We start from the raw sequence: 17478 nt of genomic DNA on the forward strand, positions 1-17478 counted from the left end.
CCAAACTTATAAAATATTATTATTATTATAACAACATAACCTTTACTTTTATATATATTAATTTAACATTTCAAAGCAGCCTTCTCCAAATTTAACATTTATTCAGTTCTATCCAATTCTTCCACTCCCCGAAATATATGACTTAAAAATCCTTTTTCTTAAACTAATCAATCACTAAACTAACCTATTTCAACCCAGTTTCCTGCAAGATTACCATGCACTACAATTCTAAATATAATCCACTGCCCACTCTGCTAAAATATACATATGTCTATATATACATTCCATTTTATAAAAAAAGAAAAGACAATAACTTTAAATTTATAATTCATTTAGTATCTTCTTTGATGTCTTTCCACTAGATTGTTAAATCCATCATCCATAATAGGGTAACATAGCATCCTGGTGCAACAGTTTATTCAAAATCTTCAGTCATCTTCTGCCCCCATCAATAATGAATATCCTCATGTATATATAAAAGTAAAAACAACCACCCGACACAAAGACAATTTTAAAAAACCCCACAGCCTCCTCTTTGCGGCATGCCACCTCTCGGGGTTCCAAAGCCCGTCATCGAGGTAGGCCCTCGATAGAGTGGAGGGCCAAGCCTGTGAGAGGGGGGAGTCTCGCAGACCAAGAAGCTCCGCTGCTGAGTACATCTTGACCATAACGGGTAAACATGACCATATCCTGAGGGTCCATAGAAAAGGACCAGGGGAGAAGACAAAGAAATGGGGGGGGTCTCAAAGACATGTTCACAGGACCAAGTCCCCTGTCCCCTCACAACAGAGGACCAAGTCCAGATCCAAGATGACCACAATCCAAGGGGGGAAGTAGATCCCACCACCCTCTCACGGTGGTTAGGTCAGCTGGTCAGCCCCCTCTTGTGGTGAGATGCATCGAAACCGATGCAAACAGACAGCGTCTGGGGATCAGGTCCAGAAACTGCCCTCTCAAGGCCATTGGTCGATGGTCAAACCCCTCTGCTGACAAAGTGCATATATGTAAAATCATCCCGGTTCAGCCCCCAGGGGCCCCGACATCCAGGCCACCCTCTCACAGTGGTCGAACTGATGTCCAGCCCCCTCAGCCGACGGGATGCAGCAATGTACCAACCTCCAATTCAGATGGAAATAGCCCTCTCCACAGTCAGGGGGGTTCAGATAGCGATAAACATAACGACACGTGAGTCCCACAGGCTAACAGCTGGTCCAGGTGGGCCCAGTCCTAAAAGGGGAACGCTGGAGGAGAGAGAAATGGGGCAGAAATGGGACAGTTGTCTCAAGCCCCCAGCCCCTGCACAGCCACAATTTGAGGCCTCCCAAGGCCTGGGAAAAGATATCGCACCAGGTCCTATCCCCAACTGTGGTTGCAGGTCTCCCACTCTTGTTGTTTCGTTGCCCCCCCAGCTCCAACTCCAAAGGGGGGGTCGCCATCACCCTCTGACCACCTGACAGCCACCACAGCCATTGCCGCCGCCACCGCGCCATCGTCGCCAGCACCACGAAAGAGCCTGGTGGCGTTCCAGAGATCTTCGGGGGTGCCTGACACATCTTGCAACTCTTCGGGCAACCCCCTCAGGCTTGGAATCTTGCCGCGTGGCAGGTTACCCCCGGCACAACACCGCTCCAACACTCCGACAGCCTCCGGCAGTGGAAAACACTGCCGCCACCCAGCTGAGCAGCCTGCCACTCCTGACATCGCGCCTTCCTCTCTGCTCAGTCACGGAGGGAGAGAAAACCCTCTCCGTACTGGCAGGGAGCTCCCCTAACCAGTCCTGAGGTCATGGATCTTCGGAACGACCCCCAAAGGACCCAAAAGGTAGGTCGGTACCCCGTCCTCAGATCGCGATCCCAGTGGGCACCGCCATCTTGGACATGCACAAATTATCAAGTCTACTTTCTGTTAAATTAGCAGAATCAACATAATTATTATGCAGTACATGATAGGCAGCAGTAGGAACTGAAAGGCGTTAGAGAAGTAAACGGTGTGGTCTACAGCCTGCCTTGTGCCTAGCAAGTAGCCTATTCCTTTTGTCAGAGAAAGAACCACATTCTTATGGCCAAGACTGAAAATGCAACAGCCAATCCTGTTGGATCTTTGAACAGAGTCATCCTCTTCCTCACTACAAGTAGCAAAGTACTTTGGTACTTTGAGGATGATTCATGACTGGGCCATGGGATGTTTCTCTGGATTGAGTAGAACCCTGAGGCGAGACCACCTCAGTGGTTACACTGTCTCCTTGAATCCCAGAAGGGTTAAGTGTGGGTGGGGGTTGTGGTCCCTTTTTCATTGTGTGTCTCAGGTTCAGAGGGACATCTCCATCTTGTTCTATTATGTTTCTGGATTGCTTGTTTCAGATAGGCCATGAAGAACAATGGCTTTGGTTAAACCATTAAAGGGTAGAGCTCTAGGTAAGGATCAGTTTTTGGGATAAAGGGTTAGGTTTAGGATTAAGGGTTGGTCCACTGTGTGAATGTTTGGAACAGGGGTGAAATCCAAATTTTTTCCCTACTGGTTCTGTGGGCGTGGCTTGATGGGCATAGCAGGGGAAGGATACTGCAAAATCTCCATTCCTACACCTCCTGGGGCCAGCCAGAGGTGGTATTTGCCGGTTCTCTGAACTACTCAAAATTTCCGCTACTGGTTCTCCAGAACCTGTTAGAACCTGCTGGATTTCACCCCTGGTGTGAAAGGTTCTTTTTTAGGGCTGTCCACAATGCACCAACATGGTGTGCTGATTCTTACCTAGTTGCCATGCTCTCAGGCAAGCACTGCCAGAGCAGAAATGGATATACATACCCCAACTGGCTATGAAAGATTGTGTGTGGATGCCTAAGCAGACTTGATGTATGTCTCTGAATGCCAGTAAGTGAACCAGTGGTGGGATTCAGCCAGTTCAGGCTGGTTCAGGTGAACCAGTAGTTAAATTGCTGGCTGGCCCCGCCCCTCCCCACTCCTCCCCTTCCAGGAGTCCCCACGCGCCCATTTTGGCTCCCAGGTAAGTGCAGGGAGGCCTCCTAGGCCCAAAACGGGGGGCGGGGGCAGAGAGGTGCAGCGCCCCCATGGCCCATTTTAGCTCCTAGGAGGCTGCAGGGAGGCCTGCTATGCCCAAAATGAAGCGTGAAGTTGCGGGAGCCCATTTTTGCTCCCAGGGGCTTCAGGAAGCTGAGTGCTGCCTGTCACACACCCCTGGCCATGCCCCCCCATGGCCATGCCCCCCCCAGCAAATCATTAGGGCAGAGAATCAGTTGTTAAATTATTTGAATCCCAGCACTGACACGAACCCTATTTTAGCCCTATTATATACAGAGCACAACAGGGAAATATATTAGGATTCTGTCATCTGACTACAAGAATGTGAATAATTGACGTCCATCAGGATAGAAGTCCAAGCCTATGCACATTTAGTATGCACACCAGTTTTTAAACATGTTGCATTGCTGTTGCTTGATAGCAGAAGAAACCTCACTCTGGGATTCTCCAGAATTGGACTAAAATTTGCATTGTCCCAACATAAATTTTAACCATGGTCAGGGCCAGCTTTAGGCCATGACTAGGTAGGCACTGTCCTAGAATGCCAAAGCTTAGAGGTGCCAATATTGTCCCTTCTAAAAATACAAATCTTCACATTGGCAGGAAGAGGGACCATCCATCATTGTTTCTTTTAGGAGAAGGTGCTTTTTTTGACTCTTGGCAACAGCAGTTTTCTTGTGCAGGTTTTTCAGATGTGGTTTGCCATTGCCTCTTTCCTAAGGTTGAGAGAGTATGACTGACCCAAGGTCACCAACCTGGCTTTGTGCCTAAGATGAGACTAACTCAGATCTTAAGGATTAACAGAGTTAGAAGGGACCTTGTAGGTCATCTAGTCCAACCCCCCACCCAAGTAGGAGACCCTACACCATTTCTGACAAATGGCAGTCCAATCTCTTCTTGAAAGTCTCCAGTGATGAAGTTCCCACAACTTCCAAAGGCAAACTGTTCCATGGGTTGATTGTTCAGTCAGAACATTTCTCTCATTTCTAGGTTGAATCTCTCCTTGATCAGTTTCCATCCATTATTCCTTGTCTGGCCTTCAGGTGCCTTGGAAAATAGCTTGACCCCTCCTCTCTGTGGCAGCCCCTCAGATATTGGAACATTGCTATCATGTCTCCCCTGGTCCTTCTCTTCACTAGACTAGCCATGCTCAGTTCCTGCAACCGTTCATCGTATGTTTTAGCCTCCAGTCCCCTAATCATCTTGGTTGCTGTTCTCTGCATTTTTCTAGAGTCTCAACATCTTTTTTATAGTGTGGTGACCAAAACTGGGTGCAGTATCCATCCAGACTAGAATCATGATCTTCTGGTTTCTAACCTAATACCTTAACCAGTACACCAAACTGGCTTTCTCAACGCAGCTTCCCCATACTGCTTAGATGGATTGCCAATGTAACTAGCATAACAAGATCTTGTTCATATTTGGCATTTGTAATCTTTGCCTCATTTGTCTCCCCCAGTCCATTGTCTGTTTTCTTCTTTGAAGTCAGACTGGAAATAAATCAGAGGTGTGGTTGGTTTCACTTATTCTGCAATCTGCCATGTATGTCAACAGTGGTACAAGGCCCCTCCAATACCAAACCCGCATATTCAAGTTCAGAAATAAAACTGGGCCTCCACCCAATATGGCATACATTTCTTCACCCTAGAAATATTCACAGTATATATATTTGCTGATACCTTCAAAAGAAGAAAAGGTTTAATTAATTCCTACCACTCCCAAAGAAAATTAACAAGTCCCTACAAACTCCTGATTCCACAGAAATTGCCTTGCAAGAACCATTTCTGGGCAAAGGATATTAAATTACTCAAGATATAATAATTCTGAGTATGCTAATGTAATATGTAAAGCCTACAGGAATAATTTTATTAATATGATTCATTGCACAATCAGCCAGATGTTCAGGCATTTTTCTTCACCTATTGAGTCCTTCTCAAGGAACTGGGATAAACAGACATAAATATTTAACAGTATTAAGATATTATCACAGGATATAAGATGTTCCAAGTAAAGCTGCTGTCAGGGTTCCAAGTAACACCCCAATGAAAGACAACTCTGAGGCTTGAAGTTCCTCAAAGTTCCATTTTATTAGAGATGTCATATTGGCACATCTGGGAAAACCCGAATCTGAAAGCTTCCAGGTTTTCCCCACACAAAGGAAAGTCCAAATCCCTGCCCAGCACCCACATGTCCATCACATGGTCCAATCAAAGCACTGTCCCAACTGGAGATGCCTCCCAATTCCAGCCCTCCAGGGGCAGGGCAAGATGTCCTTGACTCTCTGAGAAAGGAATGTTATTATGACTATATATTACCCTGGCTCCATACAATTCCCCCTCCCAATTTCCCACAGTAGTAAATGTGGCAGGCCTGAAGGCCCAATGCAAAAGATGGCTTCCAGGCTTGACAGCTGTCTTTTGCAATTGACTAATGGTGAATCTGTCAATGCCGGTGTTCAAGTGGTGCTCCAGTTGTTTTGGAATTTTATTATTATGGATCATTGCACAGTCAGCCAGATGTTCGGACTGGATTTGGCATTTTTGTCTACCTATTGAGTCTTTTCCAAGGATCTGGGAGAGGCAGATGTGGATGTTTGATAGTGTTAAGATATCATTGTAGGATATAAGCTATTCTAAATAAAGCCACCTTTTGCAATTGACTGATGGTGAATTTGTCAATGCCAATAACGTTCAAGTGATGCTCCAGTTGTTTTGGGATTGCATCCAAGACCTCTATTACTATTGGTATTACTTTTGCTTGCTTTTATTATTTGTTAAATTTATTTGCCATGTATCTCGCCATGGAGCTACTCAAGGTGATTTACCATAAAAATCAAGGAATGAAAAGAAAAATGTAACAGTAGCAACATAGTGAAACAACAAAACAATGAAATAAACAATAAAAATACCATAATATGAGATTAAAAGATGGGCAGGGGAAGCAGGTAATGCAGGGGGAGAGTGAGGTTTGTTGTCAATCTAGTAGCCACTCCAGTTTGTTTGATTTGATTTGATTAGAGTCAGTTTCCCTGCCTGTCTGCTTTTAAAATGAGCATCCTCAAATTCAGTTCTCTTTCCTAAAAGTGGGTGCGGCATGTTTGGTGTAAGCAACAGACAGTTGTTTATGACCGCAAATTTGCCATTAAGACTCTGGACCACATTCTACTAATTGGATTAGGAAATGAGAGGGATTGAGTGCTGAGAAAAAGCAGGAAACATTTGCCTCTGGTCCCTGTTTCTAAGGATGCAAAAGTTTTGGCTCATCTGTCAAACACCCGTTGAGTGTTTGACAGATGAGAGAGCATCTGATTCCATTTCCTGATTCTGTCTCTTATTATGAAATTAATCACTCTTTTTCCAAACATCCATGCCTCACATATATGAAGATGTGCTTCCTATCTACAGCCAGTGCAAATTTTCTCTTTTTTCTTCTCCTTCGTTCAATCTGAGGAACAGAACACAAATTACAGTTATGGACATGATTTCAACTTGACCATGTAACATTCCCAATTTCATCCCAGCAAAGCCACAACAGTAATAATCATAGAAATAAATTATTGGGACAACTGCATTAGATAATCTATAATCTCAAAGTGACCCTGAGGACACAGATAAACCTCCAAGTGCTTCAATGACCCTCTAAAAGGATGCAAATTATCAGCTGTCTGCAAGGAATATAAATCCTTCCATTCCCCAACATCCTGTCAGAGCTGAAGAAGCTTCTTGGATGAGAAGCGAAACTTCTTCAAAAAAAAAAAACAAGAAAGTCCAGTTGCCTCCTGAAAAAGCACCTTTGGGACAACCATGACCTGGATGACTGAGAATCTCTACAGACTATCAGATAATCTAATTGAAGTTTGTGGTCCCCTATATATTTATCCAGATGTCTAATGTTAAGCAAGTATTGGAGTGCATTCAGTGTCAAATTCAGTGGAGCATGTTCAGTGTCAAATATCACCTGTGGCTTACCCTGCAAAACAAAACAGATAAAAGCAGCCTTTGAAACAGATTACCATTCTGCTAAATGGATTTGGAAATCAGATATTTTGATGAGTAATTCCCAGTCTTCTGAGAAAAAGCAGATGGCTCAGTAGCTTCTAGCTAAACCTACCCATTCAATATTAGCTTCTGAGGATAAAGTTGAATACTGTACCTTTTAAAAAGATTAATTTTAGTGCAACGAATGTCCACTTGGATGGATCCTGGGAGCATTAAGGTAGTTTAAATGATGCACCAAATCTTGCATGGGGAAAAGAAATTCAGCAGCTATCAGTATATGGATTTGTTTTTTCTTCCTTTTGTTGGCACTTTTTAAATTCAGGCTTACTGTTTAGATCACCAGGAAGTATCATATTCCTACTGTGCCTTCAAATCTTCAGCTGCCATTTCCCCCCAGAATCATATATGTAAAGGGATGTATCACTTCTTTGCAAATATCCTTTCCAGAAACATAAGAGAAAACAATTGATTGGTACCAACATATTTATCTACATCTCTTTTCTTCACTATCATTCAATTAGGCGTTAGTTTAACAATAGTGTTAGTTTTATTCCATTTTATTTATTTATTTAGGAAAAAAGTTTCCATAGCAACAGACATATGCTTGCTGAAGTTTCAAGGTTAGTGAATGATGTGACTAAGTGTTCCAGCTTTTTTGTCAACATGGTTCAATTACTATATAGTAGTGGCCAAAATTGTGGAAACTTTTTAGGAGAAATGTATTTTCTAAAACTAGCTAATAACCACTTTTTTTTTAATAGTACCATAAAATTATATATCAATGGAAAGATAATTTAATCAAGAATTTAATGCAATAACTTTTATGAAGAATTTGCTATTAGAATAGTAGTTACAGTATACAGAAGTGAAACACATAGAAAATACGAGATATTCAAAAATTATCACCATAGAAAAAGCAAGATATACAAAAATTATTACGTCAGTTAATACTTAGTTAGGTAACCTTTAGCATGAATTACCATCTTCCCATGAAGTGAACCAAGTCTTTTAGTTCTGCAGCTGTTATAATGTGAAACCAAGATTGAATTATTGCTTCTATTAACTGGGTTTTATTGCTGGGTCACTTCTGACTAACAAGTTTCTTTAGTCGGCTCCATAGATTTTCAATTGGATTTAAGTCTGGGCTATTCCCAGGCCATTCCAGCAGTGGAATATGATTATCTTGAAACTCCAAAAAAAAAAAAAAGTGGTGTTATTAGCCATCAAACCTCAAAAATGCACTTTTCCCAAAGGTTCCCACAATTTTGGCCACTAAAATTGCTGTTACAATAAAAGATCCTGATCTATACAGCACTGATTTCTTAGTCTGGTCTAGCTTGTTGGGCTGACATCATATTGTATCAATCTGACTTTGCTAGAATTGTATGCATATGCCCTTCACATAAAAGACCTTCAGAAAACTCCCAAGTAATGATCATATACTCCTAGTTTTAAAACTAATGTTAAGGGATGTAATTTATTCTACCTTCTCTCTTTGCAATGATCACTAAAAGCACAGCTTCTGCCTGACGTCTGTAATGGGCTGGTGGGGATTTTTTTCCACTGTTTCGGAACATCCCTCGAGAAAAAAATATTCAACTAAAAAATGCATCGCAAATGGTAACCGCAGAGTTCAGGGATGGCAGATCCTCTGAGACATTGGCCATATTTGGCATTCAAAGTACCCCTCCTGCTATTATAAATTTCAAGAGAGATCAATCCTCGAGCATACAGACTTGCCTTTCCAAAGAACACACCTCCAGAGAAGCCCACCAGGAATAATTCCTACTGAGGGGTAAGTTACTCCCAAGAGTATTCAATCTTCGTAGTGCTTAAGCAGCATTGTAGCAGCCTTCCTCCCTGGATAGGTTGGACTACAATTCTTTTTCATCCCCAGATAGTATGAACAAAGCTATCCATTCTGACTGTGTGCAGTTTAGGAGCTTTTGCTAAAGGATTTATAGACCATATGGGAACCTAGCCAGAAACAAACAAGTAAAATTATCTGGAGAATCAAATGAATACTTACAAAGACTCTCTCCCAGGGTGCCAATCAGCTTTTCACAGTAATCAAGCTTCTCATTTACTAACTGAAGCTTCTCAAAGAAAAGAAATAACTGTTTCTGCTGTAAAAAGAATGCATTTACAAACATACCTCCATGGTGAGTTTCCAAAGATGGTTGTAGAAAGCTTTCTCCGGACCTAACTCATTCGGAGGACGAGATCATGCAGAATCTGTTAGAACTGTAGATAAAGGCTGAGAGTCCAGCACAGCAAATCTATTAGTAGATGGAAAAATTTCCATAAGTATCTTCAGTTCTTTCCTTATTAGATAAGAGTCCATTTTTAGCTGTTTTGCTTCGGTGTGTCTGCTAGCTTGTTCCAGGAAAAGACATGGTCTCTTTTTAGACTCCGTTCTTCAGGTTATAATGCTTTTTTACCTTTGAAATAATTTTTAAGCCAACAATTGAAGGGCTAAAGTGTAAACAAAAATGAATGTCCAACTGAAAAAGATAAAAGTATATAAAATAGTGAAACTGGGTAGGTTTTCATGGCTGGTACTGCTGAACTTCAGAGTTTCGTGACCATGATCTAGACAACAGATTTCCTCATATCTGGCAATTGTGCTGGGCATCTTCAGATGCAGGCACAATGTATCAGGTTTCATCAGGAGCTACACGTAATCTTAGCAAAATGTTGAGGAGCCTCTTGAAAACACGTTTTTACAATGTCTAATGTTTACTAAGTTTTGGGAAAAAGAGGTGGACTATATAAACATGTTGTTGTGACAAAAGCTAAAGTTGTCAAAAGATATTATCTTGAATTGCATACCTAGTAGATAGAATTTCGGTTCGGGAGAACCGGTAGCGGTGGCGGTGGGAGGCTCCGCCCACCCACCCGGACATTATCACGGACGCTCTGCGCATGCGCAGCACGTTCTATGCATATGCAGAAGCGAGCACACACATGTGCTCACAGTTCTGAACCGGTAGCGAAAGTAAGTGAAACCCACTACTGATGTAGACTTTGTATGGACAAGTATAATGAAACATGGAACACATTTCTACAAAATACAGTAGGTTAAAAATACTGTATCACCAGTAGAAATAAATATGTATGCACTTGGATAATATTTACATTAGATAAGTATATGTAGATTTGTTGGCTGTTTTGACAATATCTTATGCTTTTATTCTTTTTCCTCTTGCATTTTTTTTCACTTTAAAAAAAAAACAATTTTCTAGAATAGATCATAATTACATGTTTATTCCTTTTCTTTTTCTGTTATTTTAGAACAAGAAATAAATATAAAATTTCATCTATGTCTTTGCTGTTATCTGCCATTCTGTCTCACTCTTCCTTTCACACACAAGCACACTGGGATGTAGTCAGGATTCCCAGTGGGGGGGAGGGGCATTCCAGAGGAGCAAGGAACAACTCAGTTCAGATATTTTGTGTGAGAGACACAGGGTGAAGACAGTTCCTCCCTAATAGTTCCCAGAGTATATGCCTTAAGGAACTGTTAGCATGCTTTTGTTTAGCAAGATTTCTCTCTATGGGTTAGTGACAAAAAAAAAATCTGTTGAAAAGAATTACAAGATGTCTTTCTTGGTTTTTGGAGCCGACACACACACTAAGTTTTTTTTATGGCTAAGATGTAAAGGAGTTTCAATTTGAACTTGGCTGGATAGTGCAGAAAAATCTAGTTGGATATGGATCTTAAGTGAAAATTGAGTTTCTGTAGGCTCTTGTCTAGTACTGTTCTTGCTTGCCAAAGGAAGTTTCTTTTTCCTTAGCAGGCAGAACAAGAATTAAACTACTTGGTGAATTCTTATAGTTGCAACGGTTTCCAAACTTTTTCAGTACTGCTACTTACGCAATATGTGAGCACTTACCTTTTTTTTCTTTTCAAAGACTTCACAATGTGGAAAAATCTGCTGGTCACGGTCCTCCTTGCAGGCCTCTGCAGCGATGTTGGTCTCTGCGTGAGAAGGAGCAGTTCATATAGAAGAAGGAAGGTCTTCAAAAATGCCAACAAAAATTCCACCACCCTGAAAAATCTTTGCTATGGCAGTGCAATGATTGAGAACATGACCCTGGAGGCCAATGACACCATTTTTTACAGGGATAATGCCAAGGAGTTTCCCAATGGAGTTTTCTACCCCAACTGTTCTTTGCCGCTCCATCGTAATGAGAGCAGAGAAACTCAAACTAAGGAATGTGTTGATTTCATCATCACTTTGACCAAGTTGAGCCTGCCTGATGGGAAGAATGCAAGCGAACCCAGCAAGAGGGTGATGTGGCACGTGATCAATCACTTGTGTGCCAATGAATCCTGCAGCCTGCCATGCCCAGGGTCTTCAAATGTTAGCAGTGCCCATTACTTCAGTCAAATTCTAATGATGAGCCTTGTGGCTTATTCCATTCTTAGCTCACAGTAGAGTATGGGATAAAGTCCGATGAAAACCAAAGAGGAAATTTGCAAACAAGCAAAGCTTCCTTCCCCATGCTTGAATTTCTATGGAAAGGGAAAAGATTAGTCAATTATGTGCAGACATTTCCAATTTTCATTCAACCATCAGCTTCCCCATTCTGCTCCCCACAACGGAGGAAAAAGTGCATGCTATAAATGCACAGGGATGTAAATGTGTGAATGTTATAGAGAACTGTGGTTTAACTAAGGTCAGAAAAATCAAGGTTAGCTTTAACCAGCCTTTGAGCTTTGTCAATCAGGGTCACTCTGGAATGAAATATTTCTCTTTCTAGGCACCTCTGAAACTATTAATCATGTTTTATTATATTGCAAATTTATGCTGATACATATTTGGATAATCCCACATCATCTCAATCTTATATCTCTTATTTGATTTATAGATACGTGCAGTTCTATTATCGTAAGTATATCTCACTGTATCATGTGTAAAAACTATAGCCAACATATAGATGTGTCTACTTAGTCTATAATTAATATTTGCCGTATTTATTTAGGTATAATACAATATAATATAGTTATTCATGAAAATAATGGCGATAGATTAGATAGATAGATAGATAGATAGATAGATAGATAGATAGATAGATAGATGATAGATAGATAGATAGATAGATAGATAGATAGATAGATAGATAGATAGATGATAGATAGATAGATAGATTGATTGATTATATTATCAAGTTTCATTATGTACTGGTCATTGACCACCTTAAAGATTTTCTTCTTGTGTGGTAAGAAAATGTATATCGGGAAGAAGACAGGCAAGTGCCATCATGTGCATCATACTAATTGCACACATGATGAGTATTACATAATTTGCATCATTTGGCATCAGTTGTGCAAATGACATCTCTGGGAATTATAATTAATGCCCACGTATAAATGATAGGATTTTAGAAACCATCTTAGAGAAAATACTGCAGACCTAAGCAGATTGGGATCTACTCAAAGATTTCTGGATGTTTAGGAATAGCTCAGTTGTCTTTTTTTCAGATCTCTATTTAATATATATATGCCAGTCTCAAACACATGATTGTAGATGGCTTGAAAATAAAATAGTAAAGTAAAATAAACATAACACCAATAAATAACTAATATAATGCCACACTAATTTATAAATCACAATATATTATATACTAAGACTGAGTTTGTAAAAAATAAGACACAGGACAGTTTTTGCTCCAAGGATGAAGTCTATCTGTAAGATGAAATCTCTTTATCGCTATTTTAAACCAAGATGGGATAGTCTCCTTGGGTTCAGTGAAATTAAGAATGAAAATGATTAATAATGGTGCTCTCATAAATCCTAAATTTATTCACTAGATTTTTACATGTGAACAGAAGCTCCACCATAGCCTGTTAGCTATCAATAAAGAAAGGGAAGAAAAATACCCCTAAAGAAAACCATCTTTTCAAGCACTGCTTCTATTTCATTTTGTTTCCATCACAACTAATATGTTTTTCTAACTTACCCCAAGAGTCATCTTGTACAATGGAAAATGCATCACAGCCAAACATGGCATGAACCAATTGCCATAACTACAAACCAAACTTTGCTTTCAAATCCAAAGGAGAAGAAGACCATAATTCTCAACTTGTAAACCACAACACTTGATTAACTTGGCCAGGTTATGATTGAGCATCTTGGGATTAGTTTGGTTTTGGCTCACGGTGTTATGCAAATCCAATCGATTGTGATGCAATCAATAAATAATAGTTATAGAAAAGTCTGACTTTGTGCAATGTATCACCTCAGTTTACAATAAATGTCAGCAACCATCAGGGACTAGAGAAGTCCTCATGGACTATGATTTGGCCATGTAAAAGAAACATCCATTTTAAACCCTCTCCTACAAATTGTCCATAAGTGGATGCCTACTGATATTTGCTTTGAGCTTTTTTGTGTCAGTAATGGAAAGTCTGATTCTTCATTTTCCATCCATCGTAGTAGTATGACCTTGTGGACAAATGTACACATTAATCTTGTCTTTCTGATCAGAGTCTTCATTGGCTAGAACTTTCCTTCCCATTAACTGAGCCATTATCTCTTAAGTAATCAGTGGAATAGCATCCATTAGATACACCACAAAGAAGACAAGAGCAAACACTTTGAGTTGTTTGGCATGGCCTCCATTTTCTACCAAAGACTTCCTCATCTGCCATCTTCATTTATTGTACTTGAAAAGCAGTGATCTGGATACTGATAGAGAATATTTGTAGCTCAGGATTGAACTGTGGGGTCCTTGGTACTCTCTGAACTTGGTGGTTTTCTTGCAGACGTTTAATTTACCAAGATAGGTAACATCATCAATGCTAGCATGATGTTACCTAGCTTAGTAATGGAACATCTGCAAGAAAACCAGCAAGCTCAGAGAGCACCAAAGACCCCGCAGTGCTCTGCATGTTATAACAGTGATGTTATGGGTTATATTTTTTTACATTTGATTGTAAAATCCGATTTCAACAATTTGAAAGCAGTACCGATAGACCTTGACTTACAACAGCTCATTTAGTGACCGTTCAAAGTTACAATGGCACTTTAAAAAGTAACTTATGATCATTGCAGCCTCCTCATGGTCACGTGATCAAAATTCAGACACTTGGCAACTGACTCGTATTTATGACCATTGCAGTGTCCTGGAATCATCTGATCACTTTTTGTGACCTTCTGACAAGCAAAGTCAATGGGGAAGCCAGATTCACTTAACAACTGCAATACTAACTTAACAACTGCAGTGATTCAGTTAAGAACTGGGGCAAGAAAGGTTGTAAAATGGGACAAAGCTCATTGAACAAATGTCTCCCTTAACAGAAATTTTGAGCTCAATTTTGGTCATAAGTCAAGGAATACCTGTAATTATCAACTAGAAAAAGAACATGATTGAAAGAATCCCTCCTTCCAGCACTTAAGAAAAATTATCTATTGTTTCTCATTCAGAAGTCCATGTATCATTGGTGATCTACAGAAGTAATCTAGTTGACAAATAATTCCTTTCCTAAAATGGGACAGCAGAGCAGGGGGCCAGAAACTATAGCCTCCAGGTGGGGTCCTCTGAGCAAAGAGCCACCCAGATCAGCAAGGTTTAGGTTTAAAAAATAAGCTTAACATTTTGCAGTATTTAACGTTAACTTTTCATTTGGTTATATAGTGGGGGGAAATGGTTAAGTTAGGACTTAGGGGCAGACAGTGCATCAATTCCAGCTTACAGAAATATTGCTAATAGTACCATTGCAATTTTTAATGCCTTGAAAACTTGTTATAATTGGCACATACAGTATAACAGAAGATCTGGTATCTCTCTCTTCTTGGAAAAGCAAGACACTTTATTTCTATTTTCTGGGAACTCTCATTCTTTGATAGATTGATTTGACTTTGGATACAAGAAGTTTAAAAACAATGAGCTAAGGTTGTTTGTACATTATGCTATTGGCTAGCTATATAGTTTCCATGTTGTGTTTTAGCTACGTTTTAGTTATGATTAATTGAATAGTCTGGGTTACTACCATACACTGTTATAAACCATGATTTTCAAATCATAGTGGATTGATTTCACAGCACATAGCCAAAGGAAGAAAGAAAAAATGATTAATACATTATGTGAATCCAAATACGAACAATTGAGCTTGGAATCCTAAGAGAATGCAGGATGATTTCTTAGGCATCCGATGTGAGAAAATGGATTTTATTCGCTGTTGAAATGTCCATTCTGTGTCTCTATCTTTGCTCAACTGCAAATTAAAGCAAATATTGCAAATGCTATTCAGTTTCCAGTGTCTTTTAAGAAAAAGGAAAAAATGTGGATAGGAATTCACATCTTGGATTTTCTCAGTCTCTGGAGAAGTGGGTTGAGAATGAAGTCAAGTCAAGCTGTACTTAATTCCTGGATGTCACAGATGTCCATGAGTACTTGGCTTGCTGCTACCTTCTTCTGGAATAGTTTTTGACTTTGCAGCGTAGCCTACCAGATTCCTTGATAATTTCCTATCCCATTCCTTGGTGATCTCCCATTCCCATCTCATATTTGCCACATCTGAATGTTAGCTTATAGATCAGCCCAGTCTGGCTAGGTGCAGTCATCCAGCTGGAGACAAACTACAGGTAGTCCTCGAATTATGACAATTGAGCCAAAAACTTCTGTTGCTACGTGAGACAGCTGTGAAGTGAACTTAGTCTTGTCCCATTTGATGACTTTTCTTGCCACCGTTGTTAAGTGAATCACTGCAGTTGTTAAGTTAGCAACATGTTTGTTAAGGGAATCTGGCTTCCCCATTGACTTTGCTTGTCAGAAGGTGACCTGATCACATGACCTTGGGACACAGCAATGGCCATAAGTATGAACCAGTTGCTAAGCATCTGGATTTTGATCATGGAACCATGGGGATGTTGCAATGGTCATAAGTGTGAAAAACAGTCATAAGTCACTTTTTCACTGCCATTTTAACTTTGAAAGGTCACTAAATGAACTGTTGTAAGATGAGGACTACCTGCACAAAGAAGAATAGGAGACAGCTTGACATTGGTCAGTTGTGACAGAAATCAGTATGGAATAATATGGTACCACAAAGGTTTGTGTATAAGAAATCTCCTAGGTTCAAAGTAAAGCAATACACACATACAATTCCTTTTTTCCCCCCAAAGACATCAATACTTTTTAGATAAATTATTCCATTAGCAAGGATGCTTGGCAGTCAACCCTTAATTAGAAATTAGAATAGTGCTTCTCTGACATCAGTCCAAACTATATGTGTTGTGTATAAAATGGCGTGGGTCACTTCCATTTCCAAAGAGTGGTTAAAATACATCAGGATTTCAGTTCCTTGCAATAAAAGATTTTAAGAAGCCCATACTAAATGTATTAGACCGATTCAGACTACACTGTGTAAGGAAACTGCAATTCTGAATTCTGCTTTTAGAAAGAACCTGACCCTATTTAGGTCTTGAGTTCAGACATAGAAGACCAGATGCTACCACCTACTGAAATCAGGCACAAATCATTAATTTAGTATTTGATTAACTCCTAAGAAGTGCCATCTCAGCAACAGCTGCAAGAAATCTAAATGCCAGACTGGCTTTCCAGATGTTGCTGAATTGGAGCTTCCTTCCCTCCCTCACCTTGGATCCGCTAGGAGGTGAAGCTGCAGGTTCTCTCTTCCTGTTTATGCAATGTCAATAGGGCCACCTAGTGGTCAACGGATTGTTGCCACCTTTTTCTGGTAGTCTTATTCTGGTTAACCATGGATTATCAATGAGAGGCTACTACTGTATACAAGTAGTCCTTGATTTACGACCACAATTGAGCCCAACATATCTGTTGTTAAGTGAGACCTTTGTTAAGTGAGTTTTGCCCCATTTTACGACCTTTCTTGTCACAGTTGTTAAGTGAATCACTGCAGTTGATAAATTAGTAACAGGGTTGTTAAGTGAATTGTTCCCCATTGATTTTGCTTGTCAAAAGGTCGCAAAAGGGGATCAAATGACCTTGGGACACAGCGATGGTCATAAACAGTGGTGAAATGCAAAATTTGTTACTACCAGTTCTGTGGGCGTGGCTTGGTGGGGGTGGGGGTAATGTGTCTGGGTGGGTGTGGCCAACTTTTTTTTTTTTTTACTTCTAAAAGCATTTTTTTCTACAACCTTAAGAGGCTGCAGAAAAAATGCTTTTAAAAACCTCTGACGATCTCAGCTGAGCCGCGCAATCATCAGAGTTTTTTTTTTTAACTTTTAAAAGCATTTTTTCAGCCGAAGAGGTTGTAGAAAAAATGCTTTTAAAAGTTTTTTAAAAAAGCCTCTGATGATCGTGCGGCTCAGCTGGGCGTGGGGGGGGGGGCAGGGATTTTTGCTACCAGTTCTCCAAACCACCTGCCGCCATCGCTACTGCATCGGGAGATCTGGTCAAAACCGGGAGCTTTTCTTTTTTCTTTTTTTTTTAATTTTTTTTTTATTATTAA

General features: G+C 40.1%; 1 protein-coding gene and 1 long non-coding RNA gene across 2 annotated transcripts in view; one reads left to right on the top strand and one right to left on the bottom strand.

Moving 5' to 3' along the window:
• Window positions 1–4939: 4939 nt before the first annotated feature.
• Window positions 4940–9284, bottom strand: LOC139323153 (uncharacterized). Its single transcript, XR_011600964.1, has 3 exons — window positions 9190–9284; window positions 7189–7473; window positions 4940–6480 (listed from the first exon to the last, which is right to left on the bottom strand). It is a non-coding gene; the product is annotated as an uncharacterized lncRNA (long non-coding RNA).
• PLPP5 (phospholipid phosphatase 5) overlaps window positions 8800–17478 on the top strand; it is a 31386-nt gene continuing 22707 nt past the window's right edge. Inside the window, exons 1-2 of the mRNA XM_070952388.1 lie at window positions 8800–8829; window positions 11910–11929. The gene's annotated coding sequence lies outside the window, so the exon portion shown is untranslated. The remainder of the gene's footprint in view (window positions 8830–11909; window positions 11930–17478) is intronic.

This window comes from Pituophis catenifer, unplaced genomic scaffold, assembly GCF_029215685.1.
Source record: "Pituophis catenifer annectens isolate HBS135680 unplaced genomic scaffold, rPitCat1.0.hap2 SCAF_12, whole genome shotgun sequence".
NCBI lineage: Eukaryota > Metazoa > Chordata > Lepidosauria > Squamata > Colubridae > Pituophis > Pituophis catenifer.